The 25000-nt window shown below is 39.4% G+C and overlaps 1 protein-coding gene across 11 annotated transcripts in view; it reads right to left on the bottom strand.

Moving 5' to 3' along the window:
- Positions 1–25000, bottom strand: part of zfh2 (Zn finger homeodomain 2) — a 408385-nt gene that overhangs the window by 322575 nt on the left and 60810 nt on the right. For 5 of the 11 annotated variants that reach the window (XM_035878910.2, XM_085656324.1, XM_085656321.1 and 2 more), the window contains exons 1-2: positions 15853–16070; positions 15454–15534 (exon numbers count right to left, since the gene is read on the bottom strand). The exons of 1 other annotated variant lie outside the window; for it this stretch is intronic. The gene's annotated coding sequence lies outside the window, so the exon portion shown is untranslated. Of the gene's footprint in view, positions 1–14460; positions 14561–15453; positions 15535–15852; positions 16071–16343; positions 16486–16662; positions 16689–25000 lie in introns of those variants that run through there. 5 more of the 11 variants (XM_085656317.1, XM_035878909.2, XM_085656318.1 and 2 more) reach the window with 5 other exon arrangements.

Genomic DNA, 25000 nt, shown 5'->3' with positions numbered 1-25000 from the left:
TCCTAATTGTTACGATCGAAGCAAAATCTGAATCGATTATTTATCGAAATTAAATGATAAAATATCCCTTCCTTCCTTTCCTTCCCTTTCCCAACTCCTACCTATCCCTCTTTCCCCGAGTTTTCTTACTGAAGAAAAAGATCTTCGTATGATTTTTTTTTTTTTTTTTCAATTTATTCCCGTTACATAAAGAAATCAAATTTAATCGGATATGAATTTTCCTTTACATGAATCTTAACCGTGAAATCTTAACGGGTTATTCTCAAGGAAAAAGAATTTTAGAGATAAGTTAAAAGGCACGTCGTGTGCCAGGGCAGAAATAAAGCTAAGAAAGTAAAGTAAGTAACTAAGTAAGCAAGCAACCAAGAGAAAAAGAGAGAGAGAGAGAGAGGGAGAGAAAGATAAAGAGAGAGAGAGAGAGAGAGAAAGAGAAAGAGAGATAGAGAGAGAGAGAGAGAGAGAGAGAGAGAGAAAAGAAAGTAGTAGAACTCGTGGAAGAGTAATAGTCAAAAGCAATATCTTGGAATGTGCGACCACGTCCGCTTTAGTTAATTAGAAGCAGAATAGAACGGGGGCTCTTCGCTTGGTCGAAAGTAAGAATCGCAGATTCTTCTTCTACTTCCACCAGTTCTCCTCTCTCCTTCTCTCTCTCTCTCTCTCTCTCTCTCACTCTCTCTCATTCTCTCTCTCTCTCTCTTTAGAAACGTTCGTCCGTCGTGGAACCAAGCGGACTCGTTTCTTCCCTGTGTTTGTTTAATCAGACGCGAAGCTCGGTCTTCATTACTCGTGCTAATTTATCTGCCCTGTCCTCCGTCTCTTCTTTCTCTCCTTCTCTCTCTATCTCTCCCTCTTTCTCTCTCTCTCTCTCTCTCTCTCTCTCTCTCTCTTATTCTCTTTAACTCAGCGTGCAACAACCCAGAAAGCTTTCCGTGACGTAACATAAATTCTGAATCTCAACGTTCGTTCGTTCCTTCGTTCGTTCGTTCGTTCGTTCGTTCGTTCGTTCGTTCGTTCGTTCGTTCTGTACGAAATTTTACGAAAAAGTACGATCGAATGCTTTTTCTAAGGTGTATTGAAAGACATCAAAGTACGTCATCGGGATAACGCCTACTTCGAGAAATCCAATTCGACGACTATTTCAGCTTTTCTCATCCAAGCGCTTAGCGTTCGTCCGCAGAAAAGCCGTTAAAATCTGACTCACTTGTAGATACGTGAAAATATATATACATATATATATGTATATATATATATATATATATATATATATAAACACATACATACATACATACATACATATATACATAAATACGTGTGGATCTCTTTCCTAGCACTCACAGATAGAAAGACATGTGTATCAAAGTATATAGCTCTTTATAGTTTTATCTATATATTTTAATATCCAACAATGAGAACGCGAGTTGTAAAGATGTCGATTCTAAAAACGAACGATCGAGAGAGAGAGAGAGAGAGAGAAGAAAAAAGAGAAATAAAAGAAAAAAAAAAGGAAAAGAAAAGAGAAGAAAAAAAGAGAAAAAGAAAAAAATATAAGGCTCGGGGATTCGTCGAATCGTTGGCGACTTGCCGAAGAGAGAAATTCGTGAGTCTCTCTTTCTTTCTTATTCGTACTTGTGCGAAAGAGACAAAGAGAGAGAGAGAGAGAGAGAGAAAGAGCTGGATATCGAGGCTTCTGGATATCGACGGCAATATTCGTTAAGTCCTACTAAGACCCTGTATGCGATGTAGTTCGTTCATTCGGATTGCCAAGTCTTTTTCTCTGTCTGTCTTCCTCTCTCTCTCTCTCTCTCTTTCTCTTTCTCTCTCTCTCTCTCTCTCTCTCTCTCTCTTTGTCTTCTTTCTCAGTTTTCCTCATCCCCTCAGAATCAACGTGGTGGTCTTGCCATCGCCATCGTCTTCCTTCTCACACCCCCTTAAGAAAAGAACCGGTGGGGTTGGGTTGGTAGAGGGGGTGGGGATGCTACCTCTGTACCAAAGGATCAAGCGTGTCAATAAGGTATTTGTTTAATTTTGCGGATTCATTCGTTTGTTTCTTTTTCACAGCTCAGTTAGGATTCTTTCTACAATTCCGTTCTACGACTATCGTCCACGCCATCCTCTTTCTCCTCCCTCACCATCCTCATTCTCCTCGTTCATCGATCACCTAATCTAAACCAACCTCGAAAATGTATACTTACGTCTATTATATGTATGTGTACGTATGTACGTATACCAGTGTCGTATAACATTGTTGATATATATGTATGTATATATCTATGTATGCGATCACTTCGACGACCTTTACTCTATCACAGACGATCCTTTTCTGGCCTTCGTACGTACGTACGTAGATATATGTATTTATACTTATGTCGCGTTTTATATTTACGTAACATCGTCGGTAACCTTAAATATAAACAATAATGTCCTTTTACGAATTAATTTCAACGATAAAAATCCGAAGAATTGTTTAGATCGTAAAGGAAGGATATTGAAAAGGATTGTCAAATCGTTTCCAAAAGTTGCAAAGAGTGATTGACAGAGTCAAAATGAGAGAGAGAAAGAGAAGAGAAAGAGATAATAAACGCTTTCATAAAACGACCTTCTATTGGCGTATTTAATCTCTCTCGAACGAGATCCCTAAAGCCTGAATTATCTCGTTCTTTTTCTCGACATTTTTTTTCGTTTTTTTTTTTCATTTTTTTTTTTTGTTTTTCTCAAAAGGGATCGAACAAACGTTCTTGCTTTGTTGCCGTTTACCTCACTTATATACGTAAGTAACTAAGTTAAGTACGTAAGTACGTACGTATGCATATACGTATGTACATACATAGGTAAGGACACGAAGTGTAATTTATTTAAACGAGCCTTTACCTTACCATTATGCAATGCACGATGACGTAGACGACGAGTCTTGAATATCGTTCCAAGTCATCGCGATTACGAGGAAAGCATTTAACGTCATTTCCAGTCAATTCCCATGCACATATAAATAAAGTGCAAAAAGGAATGGAGCCCGTCTAGAAGCTTAACACCGACAATTCTCAACGCTGGAAGGTTACCGCGAAGAAAGGCGAATAATTACGTAAAAAAGAAAAGAAAAAAGAAAAAAGAAGGAAGAAAAAAAGAAAAAATAAAAAGAAAAAAAAAAGAAAGAAAGGGCCGCAACCGATTCTCGATTTAACACGAAGAAAAACCCTCGACGCCTATCTCTCTACCCTCCTCCCGTTTCTCTCTCTCTCTCTCTCTCTCTCTCTCTCTCTCGCTCTCGCTCTCTTATTAATTTCTTCGTGAACAAACGAGTGGATTATTGTCAACCCTATTATTTCTTTGTTGACGCTTGTCAGATATCCATCGCGATTTTTTTTTTTTCTTCTTTTTCTTTCTTTCTTTCTTTCTTTCTTTTTTTTTTCTCTTCTTCTTACGATGCATGTAATTCGAAATAAGCGTAAGATAATGGAAGAAAAAAACCATTTTCTATCATATCATTCGAAATAATTTAATACGATATCTTTCATTTGAAATATTATTCGATTTCTATTATCGTAATTTTTTAATTCATTCATTCGATCTCATCTTAAGTTTGGATTAACGCTGAATAAATTCGCTGGTTGGTTTACCCTAATCGAAAGTGGATAAAAGAGAGATATTGGAAGAAGGCATTCGTAACGGAACGTATCGTAACCTAAATCATGATTTAAATCAGGGCTACATTATCTCGATAAAACGTGATCCTAGACACGTCCGTCAACGTACAATCCGATTTAAATCGAGTCCTGGCAGAATGAATTCTCCTCTTGTTCATGGGGTATTCTTTCTTTCTCTCATTCTCTCTCTCTCTCTCTCTCTCTCTCTCTCTTTCTATTTCTATCTTTCTCTTTCTCTTTGCGTTCCGGTTAATGCGGGTCGTTATTGCTCGCGTCGAGCTAACGGCCTCGAAGGTCATTGTTCAGAAGGCGCTTCTAAGGGTTGGAGTGAGGAGGGAGCGGGGTGGGGTAGGATGAGAAGGGGGGTACGAGAAGGAGATAGGAGAGGGGTGTAGGGGGGGGGCATGGGAGGTGTGTTCGAGCAATGACCAGTTTCTGGGTGCATGAGAACTGAGACTGAAACAAAAGCTGGCAAACCTGTTGGAAACAATCGAACGAAGAGCGGGACTTACCCCTAACATAGGGAAGGGAGCTTACCGTAGCTCGGGGGGATGATGAACAGTTGGGTGACTTTTTTTTTCGGCGGACTAAAGAACGCTAGAGAGAGAGAGAGAGAGAGAGAGAGAGAGAGAGAGTAGGAAGAGCCATTGTGTAACACACTCGCGACATGTGTGCCTTCGTGTCGTCGCGATGAGATCTCGGACGATCATCATTGTCCCAACTTTATACGTTATATTGTCTATGGTTTTTCGATGATGAACAAAACAACGAACAATATCCGTTATATACGATGTATAACGTTTTCTTCTTTTTTTTCTTTTTCTTTTTTTTTTCACGCGTATAATAGGCAATAAGAAAAGAAAGGAAGAAAAGAAAGAAGAAAAAGGAAGAGAAAAAATTATATCTTCGAAAGATTTCAAGAATATGATTCGTCCCGTCAATTTTATCCGTTCTTACGGGATTTGCATAGTCGCCTTTTCCATGCTACGAAAGAAAGATAGAAGGATAGAAGGGAGAGAGAGAGAGAGAGGGAGAGAGATCGTAGACTTATCTTTAGATAGTCCAAGTCCTCATCGAAAGATTTCTACAGTCCGAGCGTGTGAAAAGGAATCGTCTCAATCGCGGTACCCTGCCGGGTCAGCACGATGGAAATCCGTGAAAATCGAAGCCGAAAGGGGGAGAGAGAGAGAGAGAGAGAGAGAGAGAAAAAGAGAGAGAAATATATATAATATGGTATTATAGACAGGTAGAGATAGAAAGATCGAAGGAAAAACGCTGATGAGGTTTAACTTGACAATTTCATCGTCTATCGTTATAGAATATTGGATGATGTCTGTTAATTTTTTTTTTTTTTTTTTTCACGATATCATCCTTTTCCCTTGCAGAGCTTCCGTCCATATAGACTCGATGTTCTGGATATGGGTACTCGCCAGTAACTCGTCTAGTTAGATACCACTGAGAGAATTTTCCATCTCTGAACTAAGGCGTCCTGGACATAGGAAGGAGACTTCGTGGGTTGCGGGAAGAAAAGAGTAGAGAAAGAGTAGAGAAAGAGAGAGAGAGAGAGAGAGAGAGAGAGAGAAAGGAGATGCTCGGGGTAACTAAAGATACTAGTGGTGGTAATGGTAGACTAGAAGAAGGAGGAAGAATAGGAGGAAGTGAACAGGAAGGAGAAAGAAAAAGAATAAGAGAAAGAAGAAGAAAAGAGAAAGAAAGAAAGAGAAAGAGAGAGAGAGAGAGAGAAAGAGAAAGGAAGCAGGGGTTGTTCGGCCGAAGCTCCTTACTTAGGGGGTGGCGAGTCTGTTCTTAATTAACGCTCGCCTCTTTTGCTGCACGTCCCCTCGCCACCGTCGTCCCGTAATGAGCCTCCTTGCGCCGCACCCGAGCACATATGTGTGTCTTAGTCTATACCTATGTCTATGTATATATGTATGTAGGTATGTATGTATTCGTAAGAGTACGAGAGAGAGAGAGAGAGAGAGAGAGAGGGAGAGAGAGAAAAAGATAGGGAATACGAAGCGTGTGTGAGTGACCTAGATGAGACGCGCCCCCGTCTAGCTAATTCTTTTCTTCCACGCTGACCACTAAAGTAAGTAGATAGCTGTGTACGAGTTCGATGGTGGTTGTACGGTGCGCGCGAGCATCGTTAGAGTCGCCTCGAAGATGCCGCCATTTCCTAGCGTCAACGTCCTAAGGACTATTTCCACGTTTATTTTTCACGGAACGGAGCCCGGCTAATTTGGTAAGTACGTTTTAACGAAATTAGTTGTTTTACGTTGCCGATAAATACATTTTTCTCTCTTTTCCTCTTCTTTTTTTTTTCTTTTTTTTTTTTTGCTTTTTCCTTTTCTTGCTTTCTTTCTTTTCATCTTCTTTTTTTTTTTCTTTTTTTTAATCATCTTCATATCACACGAAAGTTATTAAATATATCCGAATGAGGAGATATGGTCATATATCAGTAGGATAAACGTCGTTGCTCTGAATTTTAACCTCTGAAATTTTCGTCGACGGTTTCGCACGAAAGGGGAGGAAGCAAAGAAAAATAGAGAGAAAGAGAGAGAGAGAGAGAAAGAGAACAACATAAGGCCCATTCTTCGGTCACATCCTGGGTCGGTCCGTCCAAGTAAGTCCTCCCTCTTCCTTCGACTTTTTTCCTAGCGAAGAAGTACTTCTTTCCTTTGCGGATAACAGCAATTAAGGCCGCCCGTTAATAGATACGATTGTGATTAATTATCGGATTTAATGGCCAGCTTGGTTGTACTTGTAAATATATAGAAAAGAGAGACGCTCAGGTGGTTACACCGTAAAAATTAGAGACCATGATTCCTCATCCTCCTCCTCCTCCTCCTCTTTCTCCTCCTCCTTCTTCTTCTCCTCTTCTTCTTTCTTATCCTCTTCCTTCTCTTCCAGTGTGTCGCCAATGTGAACGCGTGTACGCCTCCCTCGCCCTACCCTCCCTCCTCCTCCCCGCCCCTCCCCTTCGGCTCGCTCTTTCTCCTGAAACGCGACGGAGAAACGGCCCTGTCACACTTCGCTGATCTTTTAACCAGCAATCAGGCAGGACTGTGGGACCGGCCAGTCTTCGTATTGTAACGAACCAAAGAGGTCCGTATCGCGAGCGTATTGCCCTCGGGAGAACCACTTTCAACAACGTTATTCTCAATCCACGTTGCACTTTATATTAGATCTCATTCTCGATCCCGTTTTTCCTTTCCAATATTTTCTTGATTTACGAAATCTTCTTAGATGGTATTTCGAAAAATATTATTGTACAATAGGTCTTGTCAAAGGAAAGTTCTCCCTGACGTTCCTTGCCGAACAATTTTCTCTCTCTCTCTCTCTCTCTCTCTCTCTCTCTCTCTCTTTTCTTATTCGTTCTTTTTTCTTAACTCTTTCATCGTTAAAAAAAAAAAATATCCTTCGGGAAATATATTCGGGAATATTTGGTTAGAGGAAAGATCTGATATAATATATGTATTTGTCGATGTACGAAGACGAGAGAGGGGAGAGAGGAAAAAAAGAAAAAAAAAAAAGAAAAAAAAAAGAAGAAATTGAAAAGATCCTCGATATTTTTATTCGAGATATAATTTCTTTTTTTTTTTTCATTTTGTTTCATTTTCTTTCTTTTTCTTTTTTTTTTTAAACTGACCATTGCAACTGTCGCCATCGTCGTCGTCGCCGTCGTCGTCGTCGCCTTAACGTTTATTATGAAATTGATTTGACATAAATAAATACTATATACCATGTTAAATAAATATTGTATTAATACAATAGGGCTTATGCTCTAATTTCATTCTCAAACGCGGCAATCGTCCAAGATATGTATAATAGAATGAGAAATAAAGAGAGAAATATGATATGAGAAATGTAGACTTCATGGTTCGATTATCTTTCCTACTTTTTGATAGGAGCATTTCAGACAGAGAAAAAAAAAGAAAGAATGAGAAAAAGAGAGAGACAGAGAGAGACAGAGAGAGAGAGAGAGAGAGACAGAGAGAGAGAGAGAGAGAGAGAGAGAGAGAGAGAGATAATGTAATGCGTTTGGCACGGGAGAAGCCGATTAAATAATCGTTTTGCCGTGGCCGCCGCATTTTGTGTTTCGTCGTCGTGACGAAAGATCTTATAAATACATAAGGTATACACCATGGGAGCCGCTCTATTCGTTTCTACCAGCACGTTCCGGCATGTGCTTTTAGTCGATAATAATCGATAAAGAAATTCTTCCTGGCTCTTCGTGTCCGACACTTTGAAGAGATACACCACTATTTCGTATTCCACGAAGTCAGAATAAAAAAAAAAAAAGAAAAAAAAAAAAGGAAGAAAGAAAAGAGAAAGATAAACCTTTCCACCTTTCTTCACTTCTCTTAAGAAAGAGAAGCTCGCGAAAGCTTGAGGGATCTTTGAGCCTGACGTAATTTTAACTCGAATCGGTTCGAAGAACGGAGTAACCGAAGGAAAAAAAAAAAAAGAAAAAAGAAATAAAAAAGAAAAGGGAAAACAAAAGTCAAAAAAATCAAAAAAAAAAAAAAAAAAAGTGAAAAGAACACAAAAGAAAAAGAAAGAAAAAGATGCGATTATATTTTAAGAAAAGAAGAGAAAATATGGTGAAAAAGGAAGAAAGAAAAAGAAAAAGAAAAAGAAAAGAAAAAAAAAAAAGAATGAAGCGAATCGATACAAACGAAATAAATGATAGTCTTTGATAATATTTTAATTAAGCTTAATGATTAATAAAAGATCTAATGATATTTAATTTGATTTAAATGATTTATAGAAGAACGATGATGTAAAATATTTCGAGATAATCAATGTTATCAATGAATCGGCAGGCCCTATACATATACGTATGTATAGTTTTTCCACGTGTGAAAATTACGATCGGACGATAAGTTGATCGTGGGCCTAACGAAAAAAGGGTAGGAAGTTACTGCCAACTAACTATAACGTAGGAAACACGATAATGCGGTTAGACTAACGGCCTCGGCTAGTCTCGTCGATTCTTTTCGACGACGAGCATCAAAGGCCGACACGTTGATCGAAATATCGATTGGTTCCTAGGATAATTACTCTCTCTTTCTCTTTCTCTCTCTTTCTTGCATTAGAAGGGGGTCGAGGTTACCCCCTGCTTGCCAGACGAGTCCCGCGGACTTCTATTAGACTAAGCCCTGTTAGGGGTGAACTAACGCAGCTGCGCCGCCATCGAATCCTTCCTCGCACCAAGCTTCTAATTAATTATTTACTCGTCCGTAAATATATATATATATATATGTGTGTGTGCGTGTGTGTGTGTATATGTATATATATACAAATATATTTGTTGACGTGAAGAATATCATTGAAAAAGTAAAGTAAAACGAATGGAATCGATCTATTTCTTCAAGAAAGAAAGAAAGAAAGAAAGAAAGAAAGAAAGAAAGAAACTCAAGACCTTTTCTCGAGAGAGTAATTATACTCTTTTCTAACCTGGCGTAGAGTTCTCTGAGAAAAGGGTTAATGCTTTCGTGAAAGAAAAGGATGGAGAATATGGAGGAAAGAAAAACAAGAAAAAAAAAGGAAAGAAAAAAGAGAAGAGAGAGAAAGAGAGAGAGAGAGAGAGAGAGAGAGAGAGAGAGAGACAGACGACTGTCCTAATATTAATAGGATCTTGTATAAAGTAATATTAGCTCTATATAAAAAATCCCTTAGAACGAGAAACGTAAAAACGTTAATGTTTACTTAAACATTACGCTAAACAACGAATTAAATTCGATTTGGATAATTCTTGAATTAGAATCTGTTTGAACGAAGAGAAAGAAAGACAGATAGATAGATAGATAGATAGAGAGAAACAGAGAGAGAGAGAGAGAGAGAGAGAGAGAGGGAGTGGGAAAATTCATGTTTCCACGAAATTTGGATTAGCGAGCACGGTGTTGCCCGTGGAAACTTTAAAATTAGAACGCGCAACGTTTCGGATTCGCATATCAGAATGTGGACGGCTTTTGTGTGTACGTGTTTATGTGTGTGCTTGATCTCTCTCTCTCTCTCTCGCTCGTTCGCTCTCGCTCTTTCCACTTACAAGATGAAAAGAGAAATAAAGAGAAACAGAGAGAGAGAGAGAGAGAGAGAGACAGAAGGATACGAATGGCTATGCGACGACATCAACGAGAACGAGTCGACTGGTTTGAGACAGTAGAAAACTCGTGTATTCGTGAGCTTTCAAAAGCTCGTCGTCTCGCTCACTCGTTTAAGCGAATTCGTTCGCGAGCTTTCGAGCTTTCAAGCTTTCTCGTTGTGATCCGGGATTGCGAGAACGCGCACCCGCGCATTCGGCTGGCTTGGCCGGTGGGTGGCTGAGTCGGGTCGGGTATTTCTGTATCTAATTATAATCCTTGGGTGAGGGAGCGAGGCAATCGCCTAAAATTAGAGCATATAGTCTAACCGGTACCACCGACGCTCCTCGCTATTTTATATTTCGTCCTCTTCTATCCTCTCCGACCACCCTCGCCCTCTCCCGCTACCCCCCTAACCCCACCATTCTCCGTCCTTCTCTTTTGCGAGACTGCGGACTTCTTCTTCTTCTTCTTCTTCTTCTTCTTCTTCTTCTTATACTACTTTTTCATCTCCCACGATCGTTTCTCTTCGGTCTTACACTTGCAAATCGTGTGTCTATTTTATTTCTTTTTTATCTCTCTCTCTCTCTCTCCCTCTCTAATTTTTATTCTTATTCTTGTCCTTATTCGTACTCTCGACGAAGATACTTGCTGCGTTTAGTAAATTTGTTACGTACGAAATCCGTGCATCTCTGTCTACGGTACCGATAACGGGTTCATAAATATTTTTTTTCTATTTTTATTTTCCTTTTTCTTGTTTTCTTTTTTCTTTTCTTTTCTTTTCTTTTTTTTTTTTTGTTTCTATACGACACTAAACTAAATATACGAATGTTAAAATTAAGCGTTTCGTCATTTTTCTACATCTCTTTTTTCTCTTTTCTTTTCTTTTTTCTCTTTTTTTTATTTTCTTTTTTTTTTTTGTTTCTATTCCTTCATATTGGCGATTCTATCGGGTTCGGCCCACCCACCCATCGCGTCCATCCTTCAACGAGTCCGTTGTCCCGAATATTCTTCTCTCTTCGTATAAATCAAATTCATTCCTTTTCTCGTAGAGTAGGAAAGACGAGAAAGCGCATACGACGTGTTCTAAAGGGAACGAAGGGAAAAAAAAGCAGACGAAATAGAAGAAGAAGAGGAAGAGGAAGAAGAAGAAGAAGAAGAAGAAGAAGTTCGATTGGAAGAAACGTTCGAGAGAAAGTAGAAGGAAACAAGGAAGCAAACAAGCGAGCAAGTGAGCGAACGAACGAACGAACGAACGAACGAGCGAGCGGACGGACGGACGGACGAACGAGCGAGCAACGTGCAATCCCTTTCCTACCCCTTTCAAACCCCGCGCCCTTCCTTCCTGCGCCCCCTCCCCCCACCCGCCCCTACCCCTGATTCTACTCGAGCCCGTGCCGCGCATACACAGTGAGGCTTTAATTTCTTCCCTCCTAATGGGCTTTTTCGCTCGAGCTAAAGAGCGAGCGCGTGGGATTAAACGGCTCACGATGGATGGTCTCTCCACGAAAGGGAGTGATTGTAAGAGCAATAGAGAAAGAAAGATAGAGATAGTGATGAAGAGAGAGAAAGAAAGAGAGAGAGAGAGAGAGAGAGGAGAGAGTGAAAGAAGAGAAAGAACTAGGATAGAGGAGAAAGGGAGCTTAGGAAATAGGAAAGGAAAAAAAAAAGAAAAAAGAAAAAAAAAAGTAATAATGATCCGTAGTGAAACAATGACAAGACCGACAGCTTGTGATTAGCCGGCATGCAAGAATAATCAGTATAATGATGGGTTTACACCCCCCGCTTTGGTGGCAAGAAAGGGACGTTAGTTCTAGTTCGATGGGGTGGCGAAGGGGGCCCATCGAAAGGGGGGTGGGTGGGGGGAAAGGGTATGAAGGGAGGTGCAGGAGGATCGGGGGGGGCGGGAAGAGGTAGGGGAAGAGAAACGACGGTTGCTTGGTTTGTCGGGTTAATTGTCGTCTGGCGTGTCGATGCGAGCGTGTCGATGCGAACGTTCCCCCCATCCTCCCTGCCACGGCCACACGCAAATGTCACCGCGAGGCACCGAAAAAACGACAAGTGGAAAGCCCTTCCGAAGTCGTTCCTTTATTTCCTCTCGCTCTCGCTCTCTCTCTCTCTCTCTCTCTCTCTCTCTCTCTCTCTCTCTTTCTGTTTCACGTAAAGAAGAAGAAGAAAAAAAAAGAAGGAATATCGAACAAGACGGACTGACGGACCGGGACGGAGAGAGACAGACTTAAGTAAGTAAGTACTTATTCGAAATCGAACCAGAGATATTAATGAGACCCCTTTGATAAAATATGAGGAAAAAAGGAAAAAAGAAAAAAAAAAGAAAAGAAAGTAAAAAATATAACTAAATAAAAGAAGAAACGAGAAAAAAAAATTTCTTTTCTCGACTCCTCCTCGATCCCCACCCTCTCATTCCCCCACACTCTCCATCTTATTTCTTCTCTATTAACTTCACGTACGGTCCATTTCGAATTTTTTGCTCTTTCTTTTTTCTCTTCTCTTCTTTTCTTTTTTTTTCTTTTTTTTCTTTTTTGTTTTTGTTTTTTTTCTCTTTTTTTTTTTCTTTTTTTTTTTTTATTTTTTTTGATTAAAGAGTAATAATACCACAGGGACCATATTCTCTTGTGGCAATGGAAAGTTCTTGCCCAAGAAGAAGAAGAAGAAAAAGAAAAAGAAAAAGAAGAAGAAGAAGAAGAAGAGGAAGAAGATAAACTCGGTTGTTGTATATTAGGTAGGTACGAGTAGGTAGGTAGGAAGGAAGGAAGATAGGTAGGTAGGTAGGTAGGTAGGTAGGTAGGTAGGTAGGTAGATAGGTACGTAAGTAAGTACGTACATACGTATACGTAGGATACGACGTATCTCTACGACCTATGCCGGCGGCGTTTGTTTCCAGCGATCGTTCAACGTGATTTCTCGCGAAGTACGGAGTAGAGAAGAGAAGGCACAATAATTATCCCGCGCGTACATACATCATTCATTATTCTACTACCGCCATTTCGATTCGATAATATAAAATCGAATCGGATTTTAACACCTTTTTTAAACGACACCAAGTTGAAACGTTCGTTATCTATTATCGTCGTGCTATTCTAACCATTGTTTTTTTCTTTTTTCTTTTTTTATCGTTTTTCTTGTCTTCCCCTCTTTTTTCCTTTCACACGACTTTGTATTAAATATCCCCTTCCCCCCCTCTCTTTTTGTTTCTCTCTCTCTCTCTCTCTCTCTCCCTTCCTTTATTGTCATTTTTTTTTTCTTTTTTATCATATCACGTTTAGTATCGTTTTCCTCGATCCTCTTGAAAGATATCAAGAAGTTATCGAGATCGTGCGAAAGATCGAAGAAACGAGTACGACAATGACGACGACGACGACGACGACGACGACGACGACGACGACGACGACGACGACAACGTTGACGAGGATCGTCGAACATGCGGATAATAATCGTTGATTGGCGTCGATCGAAAGTTGTTCCGTGGGTTTTATGGGAAAATCGGTCGACGCGTGACGATCGCTCGCGGAGATCGACGCGCACCTCTACGTGACTTCGATCCTTGATCGTCAGAGAGAAAAAAAACAGAAAGAGAGAGAGAGAGAGAGATGCAGCGAGGAAATGCTGTAACGAGAACGTAATTCGTCCCTCATTCTGACATAACGAGAAGAAAAAGTTATAGTTATGCGACTCGATTTTCATTCGACTTTCCACTCTGAAAATTAACTACAGTTAATTATATAACGTGCAGATACATATATATATATATATATATATATATATATATATATATATATACGATAATAATCGATAACGACGATGAAAAATTGTCGCTTTTGAAATAGATTATTTGACGAAATATTACGATTGCGATTAATTAATATAAATATCGAATTAATAATAATAAAAAATTAGTCAGTTTTATCTCGTAGATTTCGAGTCAAGCGAAAGAATTTTATTCTGATTTTCTTTTCTTTTTTTCTATCTTTCTTTTTTTATCGAATTAAAAGACGACAAGAGATCGATCGATATATTTTACGGGAATATCTTTAAGATCGTGGTATCGTATTGAAGTTAAACAATTAGACAGTTCTCGTTGTTTTTCGAAACGAAACGAAATATTCGAGAAGGATATTAAGAAAGTGAGAGTGTTCGCGAAAGAAAGATAGAGAAAGTAAAGAAAATTGACTATGGTGGTCGGGGACTGGCTAGTTCGGCTACAAGATGTGAGTGCGGGTATAGGGGATGGCGATGGGTTGAGGTGAGGGGGTAAATCGAGATCGGCACGTAAAGCTTTGGTGGTTCGAAGCAGCAGCGCAGAATTTCGAATTTCTCGAAGGCGACCATGCTCTAGGCCATAAGAACATCGTTAAGATTATATTTAGGCATCGTAAAAGAAAATATGCGTCCGTCGGAGCCAAGTCGCTCATTACGTGAGACAGCATTAACGCGAGCGTGCAGCCAGAAAGACTTTTGAGCATCGTATATACCCATGTCAAAATACGTATATACAGATATATAAATACGTACACATTCGCACACTCACGCATACACATATACATATATGCATATATCATATATATATATACATATATATATATACATATATATATATATACGTATATTTTTATATATATGTATATATATATGATATATATATATATATAAATATACATTATATATGCACGAGGTATATAGATATATGTATATAGGCAAACATATATATTACGTACATACGTATAGCGAATGATCTGCGCAGTAAATCGGTACGTCCGCGTTCAAAATTTTCGTACAATTAACGACGCGCGTCCGCCTTCTCGAGACAAAGTTTATGCTTTCTCGCTCGTAACTCGACTGACCCAGCGCGCGAAATAATTTCGAGACGGAATTAGACGAGACGAGGGAGAGCCGTTAATTACGCGACGCGGATATTTCGAGTTTCGATAGAATGGTAAAAGACGATAGAAAGAGAAAGAGGGGGAGAGAGAGAGAGAGAGAAAGGAAGAAAGAAAGAGAATAGTTATCAAGATGTAACAAACGTCATCTAGGAAAATTTCTAGGTCATCGTCCCGCCAAATTTTCCGATCTATAACACGCTCGTCCGATCTAAGAAAATTGACACATGAAATTGTTAACACGTAATATTATCGAAATTAAACGATTGAAAATCTATTTGAAAGAAAACTTTATTATCCTAGAATAAAACAACGCATGAACTCTCGATGGTTTTTCCAAGATAATAAGATGAAACAGCTAATTTTCCAAAGTTTTGGTAAACGAGGACTAAAGTTTTTCTTGCCTCTCATTCGGCCCTTAATAAGACTCATTACTTTCTCGGGAGTAAGAGAAAGAAGAGATAAAAGGAAAGCTAACGTAAGAAGAAAGAAGAAGAAGAAGAAAAAGAAAAAAAGAATAAGAAGAAGAGAGAATAAGAAGATGAAAAAGAAGAAGAAGAAGAAGAAGAAGAAGAAGAAGAAGGAGAAGAAGACGAAGAAGGAGAAAAGCGTATCGAAATGCATCTCGTCTCGTCGCTTGGACGAAGGGGTTGGTCAGGGAAAATCGCGAAGGGCGGGTCGTGCCGAGTTTGCTGGCTGTGGCCGTCGCGATGAGGGTAGGCGGATGAGGGCTGTGTGGAGTAAAGAGGGGGTGGAGTAGGGCCGGCGAAAACGCGGTATGCAAAGCAGGCGGCGAATTTAAACGGTCCTGCGCAGAACGAATAGCCTCACCTCGTGGTGGCTACAAGAGGAGTACAGAGCACCTCCTCGCGTTCGTTGGACGTCCCTCTCTCCCTCTTTTCCCTCTGGCTCCTGTCGCCCACACAAATACGTATAAAACTATGATACACATACACGTACACGTTACACGTAAACACACAGAGAAATATTATCTCTCTCTCTCTCTCTCTCTCTCTCTCTCTTTCTCCTTCTTACACGTATACAACACATGGCATGCTTCCGAATAAGTGAGAGTGAGAAAGAGAAGACGCGCGCGCGCGCGCGCGAGAGAGAGAGAGAGAGAGAGAGAGAGTAAAGAGACTGGAGAGGGAGCAAATAGCCTGTCTCGCTCGCACACACGCAGCACAAGCTCCCTCTCTCCTGTCTCACCTAACCGAGCTCGTCTCTCACTCGTCTCACCACCGTCGTGGCGCACGTGCACGCTGCACCGGATCGCCGTCGCATTCACGAGGCTTCTTCCATCACTTCCTCCCTCACCTTTCTCCTCTACACTGAACCTCCGATTGAACGAATCTCTTTCTATCCTCTTTGAATTCACTCGCGAAGTAGCGTTTCTTTTTCAAAAGTCCTTAACTATTATTTATTTTGTTTACTTATTTCTTATTTACGTATTTCTCCTTTTCTTTCTCTCTCTCTCTCTCTCTCTCTCTCTCTCTCTCCATCTCTCTCTCGCTTTCTCAATCACTCTCTCATTCACAAAAATTTAATTAAGAAATACTTCCTACCTAATTCCCTTTTTCCCCTTTTTCTCTCTCCCTCTCTCCCCCTCTCTCTCTCTCCCTCTCTCTCTCTCTCTATTTATCTATCTATCTATCTATCTCTTTTTCTCTCCTTTTCTTTTCGTTTTATTATAATTTTCTATTCGTTTTTTTTTCTTTTACCTTGCGCAGACGACGACGATTTTAATTCGCATACGATGGAATAGAGACGAACGCGTATGTCACGTGTATTTTATTAATGTAAATAAGGAAAAGAGAAATAAGAAGAGAAAGATAGAAAAAAAAAGCAGACAGAGAAACAGAGAGACAGACAGAGAAACAGAGAAAGAAAGAGAGAGAGAGAGAGAGAGAGAGAGAGAGAGAGAGAGAGAGAGAGAGAGAGTGAGAAAGTAAGAGAAGGAAAAGGAGACAGAGAGAGAGAGAGAGAGAGAGAGAGAGAGAGAATAGACGCGAGGCGTCAGGTGGTGTGCACGGCGTTTACCACCCGCGTTCGAGTAAAATGGCTGCTCTCTCGCCGCTCCGGCGCGCCTGAGCTTACTGGCTTGCCTCCCTTCGTTTGGCTCTTCTCGCAGACATACACGAGGCAACGCGTGTGAGTCCCAATGCACACACTCAACCAACCGAGTAGAACGAGCGTGCGCGCGCGTGCTCGAAAGCATACGCGCATGTACACATAGTCCACGACGCCGACGACGCCGAAGAAGACGACGACGACGACGACGTCGACGACGACGAAGACGAAGACGACGAAGACGACGAGGATGAGGACGCCAACGGCGACTCGTGAACACGTCGGATACACGCATGTGAGAGAGAGAGAGAGAGAGAGAGAGAGAGAGTATAGTAGGCGCCTAACATACGCGCCCCCGCCACCAAAGCGCGCCAGAGACATAACAGCTGAGCTGAAGAATTCTCCTTGGTCTTTCCCTTTCGCTTTTTCTCTTTTCTTTTTTCTTTTTCTTCTTCTTCTACTTTTTCGTTTTTGCTTTTTGGTTTTTGTTTATAATTTTTCTCTCTTTTTCTCTTTTTCCTTTTTTCCCTACACTGTAATTAATAGCGATTTCACTTGATAATTGTGCATTATTTAATATCGTACCTATCCTAGTTATCGTATATACATTTAATTACGATTAGATTCCTTGTAATATATTTATTCGTTTTATAATATAGTAGTACGTATACGAAGGTACGAAGGTAATTTATTATTATTATTATTATTATTATTATTATTATTATTATTATTATTATTATTATTATTGATTAAAATTGAATTTTGCATATAAACAGTTTAAGATGTCTTTCTTAATAGAACGTTTTTTTTTTTTTAACCTCGAATTATCTTCCTCTTTATCACTTGTTTATCAAACATTTCCCATAATCAATATCGATTATCTAAGATTAACGATTGACACTTTCAAATATTCTACTATTCGATAAATTTTATATCTATACTTATCCGTGTATATTAATTTTTGATAATGTCCGACATTAGTCAAATACTTTGCGATAAAACTTTAAAACGTGAACAAAATTAAAGTAGCCAGGTTGAACTAAAACGATGGGAGAGAAAAGGGTTTAAGAGAAAAAAAAAAGAAAAAAAAAAACAAAAAAGAGTTGAAAAAAGAGGGAAAAAAAACGAAAGAAAAAACAAGTGCTTGAAGGGAAACGAGTGTCGCTAGTGACAAGAGAAGAAAAATGAGTCTGAACCTTGGATGAAGAAGAAGAAGGGATAAGAGATGAAGAAAGAAGGAGAAGAAGAAAAAGAAGAAGAAGAAAAAGATGAAAAAAAAGATGAAGAAGAAGATGAAGAAGTTAAAGAAGAAGAGTCTGCATTAAACACGGCCTACCACGTAGAAAGAAGATAACAATAACAATGCAAATTTTTTCTAGGGTTTTATACAAAATAGAAAACTCGACATATACATTTATATATATTGATCATTTATGAAATAATTATATAAACATGTATATATACATATATATATATATATATAGCAATTTCAATTTCATACATTCACAATGCTTATTAGGATTCCTTCTTACCGAGCTCATTCCACGAATGATCGGACTTGCTCGTTAAAATAATTGGCCCGGGCTCACGAAGTTTACCCGGTCAAATACTCTTTCTCTCTTTCTCTCTCTTTCTCTCCATCTCTCTCTCTCTCTCTCTCTCTCTCTCTCTTTCTCTTTCTTTCTTTTGGCTGATTCCACGAAAAAGGGAATGTATAGTATATGTACGCAAAAATTGTTGGCTGTTACAGATGCGCCCACGACATTCCGTGCTAATTTCATACTTTCCTCTCGAAAGCAGGGAGAGACAGAGAGAGAGAGAGAGAGAGAGAGAAAGAAATGTAACGAAAGGCTACTAACAACTTCTCGTTCTTTCTATTTTTATATATTTATATAAATTTATATATATATATATATATATATATATATATATATATATAAATCGAGCGTCTCATCCCTTTTCTCCGCAATTTGATCGTCTATCACGATCAATTAAATTTCCTGCACGACGACGATAATTGACCGACGCCATCGCCCTTGTACTACGGTGTCGAGATAATCTCTGGTGCGAGTGCCGATAAATGGCGCATTCGCGTGAACGTGAGGCGCACAGTCTCCGTACCCGTGCGCTATCATTATTTTACGAGATACGATTTAAGCGTAATAAATTTTATTGTACCCTCCTCCCTCCGCCCCTACTATATATGTACATATACTCTTCTTCCTCATATATTTTCTCTCTCTCTCTCTCTCTCTCTCTTTCATTCTCTCCTCTCTCTTTACTATCTCACTTTTCGCTCTTTGATCAATTTTTTTTTTTTTTATTCAACCGCGAGAAACTCGTCCAAAAGAAGATTATCGTGTTTAATCGACTAATCGATTTTTCACCGTTTCCTTTACATGTGTACGTGTATATTATATTATGTCTATCAATAAAGCTATGAATATTGAATATATATATATATATATATATATATATATATATATATATGTATATATATTTATATAGAAATTTGTTATAATGAGAAAAAGTGTTATCCGCGTTCTTTTCCTTTCATATTAATTATTATATGATTATTTCAATTAATTGTATATATATATATATATATATATATATATATATATATATAAAAAGAAGAAAAAAAAAAAAGAACGAAATCAATTCTTATTTTTATTAATCAGTATATAAAGAATGAAAATAATACGTTATAATTAATTATAAAGAATCTAAATTGTCATAATGATTCTATTTAAAAATATATCATTGATGAATTATCGATTGACGATTCTAATTTTATACTCTTTCATGATATGTTATGTTACGTTAAAGAAGTATGTTAATAACGTACTCGTATGAAATCTTTGAAGAACGAGTAAAAAAGTGAATAGTAGTGCGGTTAATTTCCGCAGCCGTCGCGACGCTCATGCCGACCGGCACCGACGCGGTTGTAACGCGGCACTGGTCAGGAGCACGCGCGACTATACAAATCAATATCTTCTACATATCTCACGAGAGAGAGAGAGAAAGAGAGAGAGAGAGAGAGAGAGAGAAAGAGACATAGAGAAAGAGAGAGAGAGAGAGAGAGAGATAAAGAGTTTTCCCTAATTGACCGGAGCAACGAAGCGATCCAATGCAATGTTCCGCTCTCACGAATCGATTTCTCACGATCGCGTAAAATAAGCGCGAGATAAACGCGTAATCGTCGTTTCTGCTGCGGTTTTACCTTGTGATTCTCGACGAACGAGAAAGGGAAAAGAAGGGAAAAAAGAGAAAAAAAACACAAAAAGAAAAAGAAGGAGAGTAAGAGAGAGAAGGAAAATAAAAAGAAAGGACGAAAAAAGAAAAGAGAGGAAATAGATGAATAAAAAAAAAAAGAAAAAGGATAAAAAAAAAGGATAGAAAAAAAGATAGAGGGGAAAAAAAGAAGAATCAAATTATATGTATTTCTCAAGGATCGATTTATCCTCGAGTGATTATACGATCCATCGATTATAGATTTTTAACGGCTGATTAAAGTCCTTTCTCTCTCTCTCTCTCTCTCTCTCTCTCTCTCTCTTTCTCTCTCTGTCTGTCAGTCTAACAATGATTCGATCGTTGAGATCGAACGCTCTCTAATCTACGTAATTGTTCATACTCGTAACTTTGTCGCGCAATGAATGCAATTTCAATCAGTTATTATTTTCTAATAATCATCATTCACCATCGGACGAGATGAATTCCGTTCGTTCGGTTGCATAGAAAAAAAAAAAAAAAAAAAAAAAAACCCAGAAAAAAAAGAAGAAAAAGAAAAGAAAAAAAAAACACAGAAAAAAAAAGAAAAAAAGAAAAAGAAAATAGAAAGAGATAAGAAGATATTTTCATTAGCCCGAACTATATATAACCCGAACCCTTTTATATTTAATACAATGGCGTAAATAAAAAACTCGAGGGACAACGTCGATCGATATTTTCTAATTATCACTGGATGAAGGCACACACTCGATATTACGATTATTACCGGTGTCGGCCATTATTTTAATCGTGAGCTTTCTGCAAACGAGGAAGATACCACGGAACGAAAGGAAGGAACGAAGGAAAACCGAAGGAAACTGGCTGATGCTTACTCTCTTGCTTACTCTCTTGGAGAATTCGCAGACATTTTCGCGTCCTATCTCGTAACGAGAGAGAATGAGAGGGAAAGAGAAAGAAAAAGAGAAAGAATGAGAGAGAGAGAGAAAGAGAGAGAGAGAGTCAGCTAGTTCGGAGGTATTATGAAATAAATCTCGTTATTGCTCGGCCGAGGAAGAAAAGCGGGCGGTCAGTTTTAATTAAAGAACTCGAGGCGTCAGCTGCTCCTTGCCAACGGTTCTCCCTCGCTTACTCTTTCGCCCTTTCTCATCCCTTTTCTCTCACATACTCTTTCTCTTTCTCTCTCTCTCTCTCTCTCTGTCTATGGTTACACTCTTTCTCTTCTTCGCATTGAGACCGATATCATACGTACTCGTCGTAAAAAAATTGCGGCTCCAATGATTCCCGCCAACTTACTTCCATTTAATTTCTAAGCTTCGAGAAAGAACAACAGGCAGAAACTGAGAAAGAGCGTGAAAGAAAGAGAGAAAGAGGGAGAGAGAGAGAGAGAGAGAGAGTGAGAGAGAGACGAGATGAGTCCTCCTATAACAACCTGCTAATTAAACAACGAAAGAAGAAAGAAGAATGAAAAGAAAGGAAAAGGAAAAATAAAAAGAAAGGAAAGAAAATGGATAATCGAAATTACGTATAAAAGAGACAATAAAGTAAGTATATCATTCGTTTCTCTTTCTCTCTCTCTCTCTCTCTCTCACACACTCTCTCTCTCTGACGTATGTACATTAGGTAATTAAAAAAATATCCGATCAAAGAAACAAAATTTTTATTTTACGAATAACAACGAATATATTTTCCTTAAAATTTTTATTCTTCCTTTCATTTCATTTCTTAGAGTTTTAAAGCGAAGCGAATAGATCAAGCAAGTAAGAAAGCAAGCAAGCAAGCAAGCAAGTAAGTAAGTAAGTAAGTACTTAGTTACTTGAGTAACTATCATTGGTACGCGTAAAAATGTAAGATATATTTTATGAGTACCCACTGTGGTACCCGGGTGACCTTACGATGTAGGCACGGTGAATTTTTTATTTTTAAACTTTAGAGACTGTTACACAGTCAAAGATAATATAATCCGTTATAACGTTGAAGCTGGCGCGTTAGTAAGCCAAACATCCAATACCGGGGAGAATCCAATAAAGAACCGTAGTTGACGAAATAATGGTAGGCTGCCGGCATGGAAAGTAGACATAATTGACTTGGTAATGGCGAGGTAAACGGACAGTTCTATTAGGTACGACGTCTACACACTCGATTCTGCTTTGAGAATACAACTAAACTATGTGTATGTATTTAATCTATGTATATGCATAGATAGATACCTACCTAAATATACGTATACGTACGATCTATCTATCTATCTATCTATCTATATATATATATATATATATATATATATATATATATATATATATATATATATTCGTTTATCTATCTCCTTTACTAGGCCGTAAGTGCAAGCGCGAGCGCATGTTCTCGGGCCCAACTCGATATAGTCTCGATAGTTCCAGGTATAATTACTTTCACATTTTGCGTGAGACTTTGCGCAAATATCAAGCAAGCGGCGAACTTCGATATAACGATAGTTAACATCCCCGTTCGACCTCCTCCTCCTCTTCCTCCTCCTCCTCCTCCTCTTTCTCCTCCTTTTCCTCTTTCTCCTCCTCCTACGCTATCGATTTAATCCAACATTCACTTACATCGTATCGTTTTACAACGATAATCGAAATTAAAAGGAATTAGAGGGGAAAAAAGAAAAAAGGAGAATAATAAAAAAGATGTAAAAATCGTATAGACTATCGAGGAGTTTCGATTAATTAATAAGAAAAACAAATAAAAGAAGAGTGGAAAGAAAAGAGAAAGAGAAAGAAAAATAAAAAAAAAAGAAAGGAAACCTTGAAATAACTTTGACAGAGAAGGAGGAGGAGGAGGAGGAGGAGGAGAAGGTGGAGAAGGATTAAATCGGATTTCCTAGAAAAGTTTATCTGCATCGAAGATCGCTGAAAATTCCGTGAGATGCGCGAGATAGAGGGTTTGGAATGTACGTTGAGCGATAAGAAAGACAGAGAGAGAGAGAGAGAAGGAGAGAGAAAGAGATGGTGCATTTGCGAGGACAGAAAGTTCACCAAAGTCGTAGGTAAACGTGTCCTGAAAGAAAAAGAGATAGAGAGAAACACACAAACAGAGAAAGAGAGAGAGAGAGAGAGAGAGAGAGAGAGAGAGAGAGAGAGAGAGAAAGAGAACGAGAAAGAGAGTTTAACGAGCAAACCGTACAAACCACCGTACGGTGGAGTATCTCCTCGCCTCATTAGTGACTTTTAATTTTCCAAAGCGAGCTCCACCCCCCGTTCCCGTCCTCTTCCCCTATCCTTTCACCCCCTCGTCCTCAGCACCACCACCATCACCATCACCACCACCACCGTCAGTTTCTCTTCGCCCTTTTACAGGAAGGACAGCAGGCAGCATCGTTCGTTCGGGCCGGTGTCACCGGATAAATAAAGAAAAACGAGCTATAAAATGAAGAAAAGAGAAAAAAGAGCAAAAAAAAATAGAAAATAACGAAAACGTAGAGAGAGGGAGAGAGAGAGAAGAAAATACTAATAAAAAAGTGAAAGGAAATAGAAAAAAAGAGATACAGAAAAAGAAATAAAAGAACAAAAGGAAGGAAGGAAGGAAGGAAGAAAGGAAGGAAGGAAGGAAGGAAGGAGAAGAAGAAGAGGAGGAAGAGGAAGCAAAAGAAGAAAAGAAACATGTAAGCAAGTGAGCAAGTAAGCGAAATAAGCAAGTAAGTAAGTAAGTAAGTAAGTAAGTAAGCAAGCAAGCAAGCTAGCAAGTAAGTAAGCAAGCAAGCAAGTAAGTAAGTAAGTAAGTAAGTAAGTAAGAGAAGGAGGATAGTCGAAAGTGGAAAGAAAGGAGGACAACAACAGAAGAAAGGAGCAGGGGCAGGAGCAACAGCAACTAACCGTCCCAAGAACGGGTAACGATGTTGTGTGCCAGGGCGCTCGCTTGCTCGCGCGCCATTGTTCCCTCTCGGCTCTTTATTTCTTCTCTTCTTCCGCCACCTCCTCCTCCTCCTCCTCCTTCTCCTCCTCTTCCTTCACCATTGCCAACAGCACCACCTCCATCTCCTTTACCTCCTCAGCTCTCCTCTCCTTCGTCCTACCGTTGCTAGTTCGCTCGCTTGCTCGCTTGCTTGCTTGCTTGCTTGCTCGGTGGTACCCTGGTGCCTTTATTGTGTTTGAACTCGACGCTCGACTCTTTTGTTTTGTTTCGCGCGCCATTAGAGGGGCTAATTGCCGCTCATACGCGATCGCCTTTTGTTTCCTCCTTTTACCACCTTTTCTTTACCGCGCCGTCATCCCCGCGCTTCGTCTATTTCTCTTGAGCCCCCTTCCCCCCACAGATTCCCCCACTATCCCAACCCCTTACTCTTTACCCCTAACCCCTAACCCCCTGTACTAACACCTTCTCTTCTTTCTCCTCTATGGTTGTGTTTCCTTGCTCCTTTTCCTTCCTTCTCTAACACATAGAAATAAGGCGACCGCGAAGAGGAGGAGGCTGAGTCATACTCGTTCCTTCTCTCTCTCTCTCTCTTTCTCTTTCTTTTTCTCACACACACTCTTTGTCGCTATCTCCTTCAAGAGACTGTTGCTCTCTTTCCTTCGGCGATCTCATCCAGTCGTCCTTCTTCCTCTCCTCTCACTCTCTCTCTCTCTCTCTCTCTTTCCTTCTCGTCCTGGAGAAGCGTGAAGAGCCTGTCATTCCATCCTTTTTCCACGAGAAGCGATCGGTTTTTGTCCTTCCTCCTTCGCTTCCCTCTCTCTCTCTATCTCTCTCTCTCTCTCTTTCTCTTGTTCTTCACGTTCGAGGTCTGTGCCTCCCTTCGCGATCTTCGAGCATCTCGTGAGTGAGATAGGAATAGTGCGAGTTCGACGGTTGGAAAGGGTGGACGGAGAAAAGGGACGTTTTAACGCGTCAACGCCTCGATGACCTCCACTTCTTCTTCTTCTTCTCTTCTTTCTTCGTTTCGCCGTTTCTTACCTCGCTCTTACAAACTCGCTCTTTCTCTTTTTCTCTTTCGCTCTTCGTTCTCTCTCTCTCTCTCTCCCTCTCTCTCTCTCTCTCTCTCTTTCGTTTTCTTTTTTATTTTTATTTTTTTCCCTTTTCTTTTTTTTTTTTTTTTTTTCTTTCT

The sequence above is a fragment of the Vespa mandarinia genome, chromosome 4 (assembly GCF_050613455.1).
Source record: "Vespa mandarinia isolate Hongniang chromosome 4, ASM5061345v1, whole genome shotgun sequence".
In the NCBI taxonomy this organism is placed as follows: Eukaryota; Metazoa; Arthropoda; class Insecta; order Hymenoptera; family Vespidae; genus Vespa; species Vespa mandarinia.
This window is presented reverse-complemented; position numbering and strand designations above follow the sequence as displayed.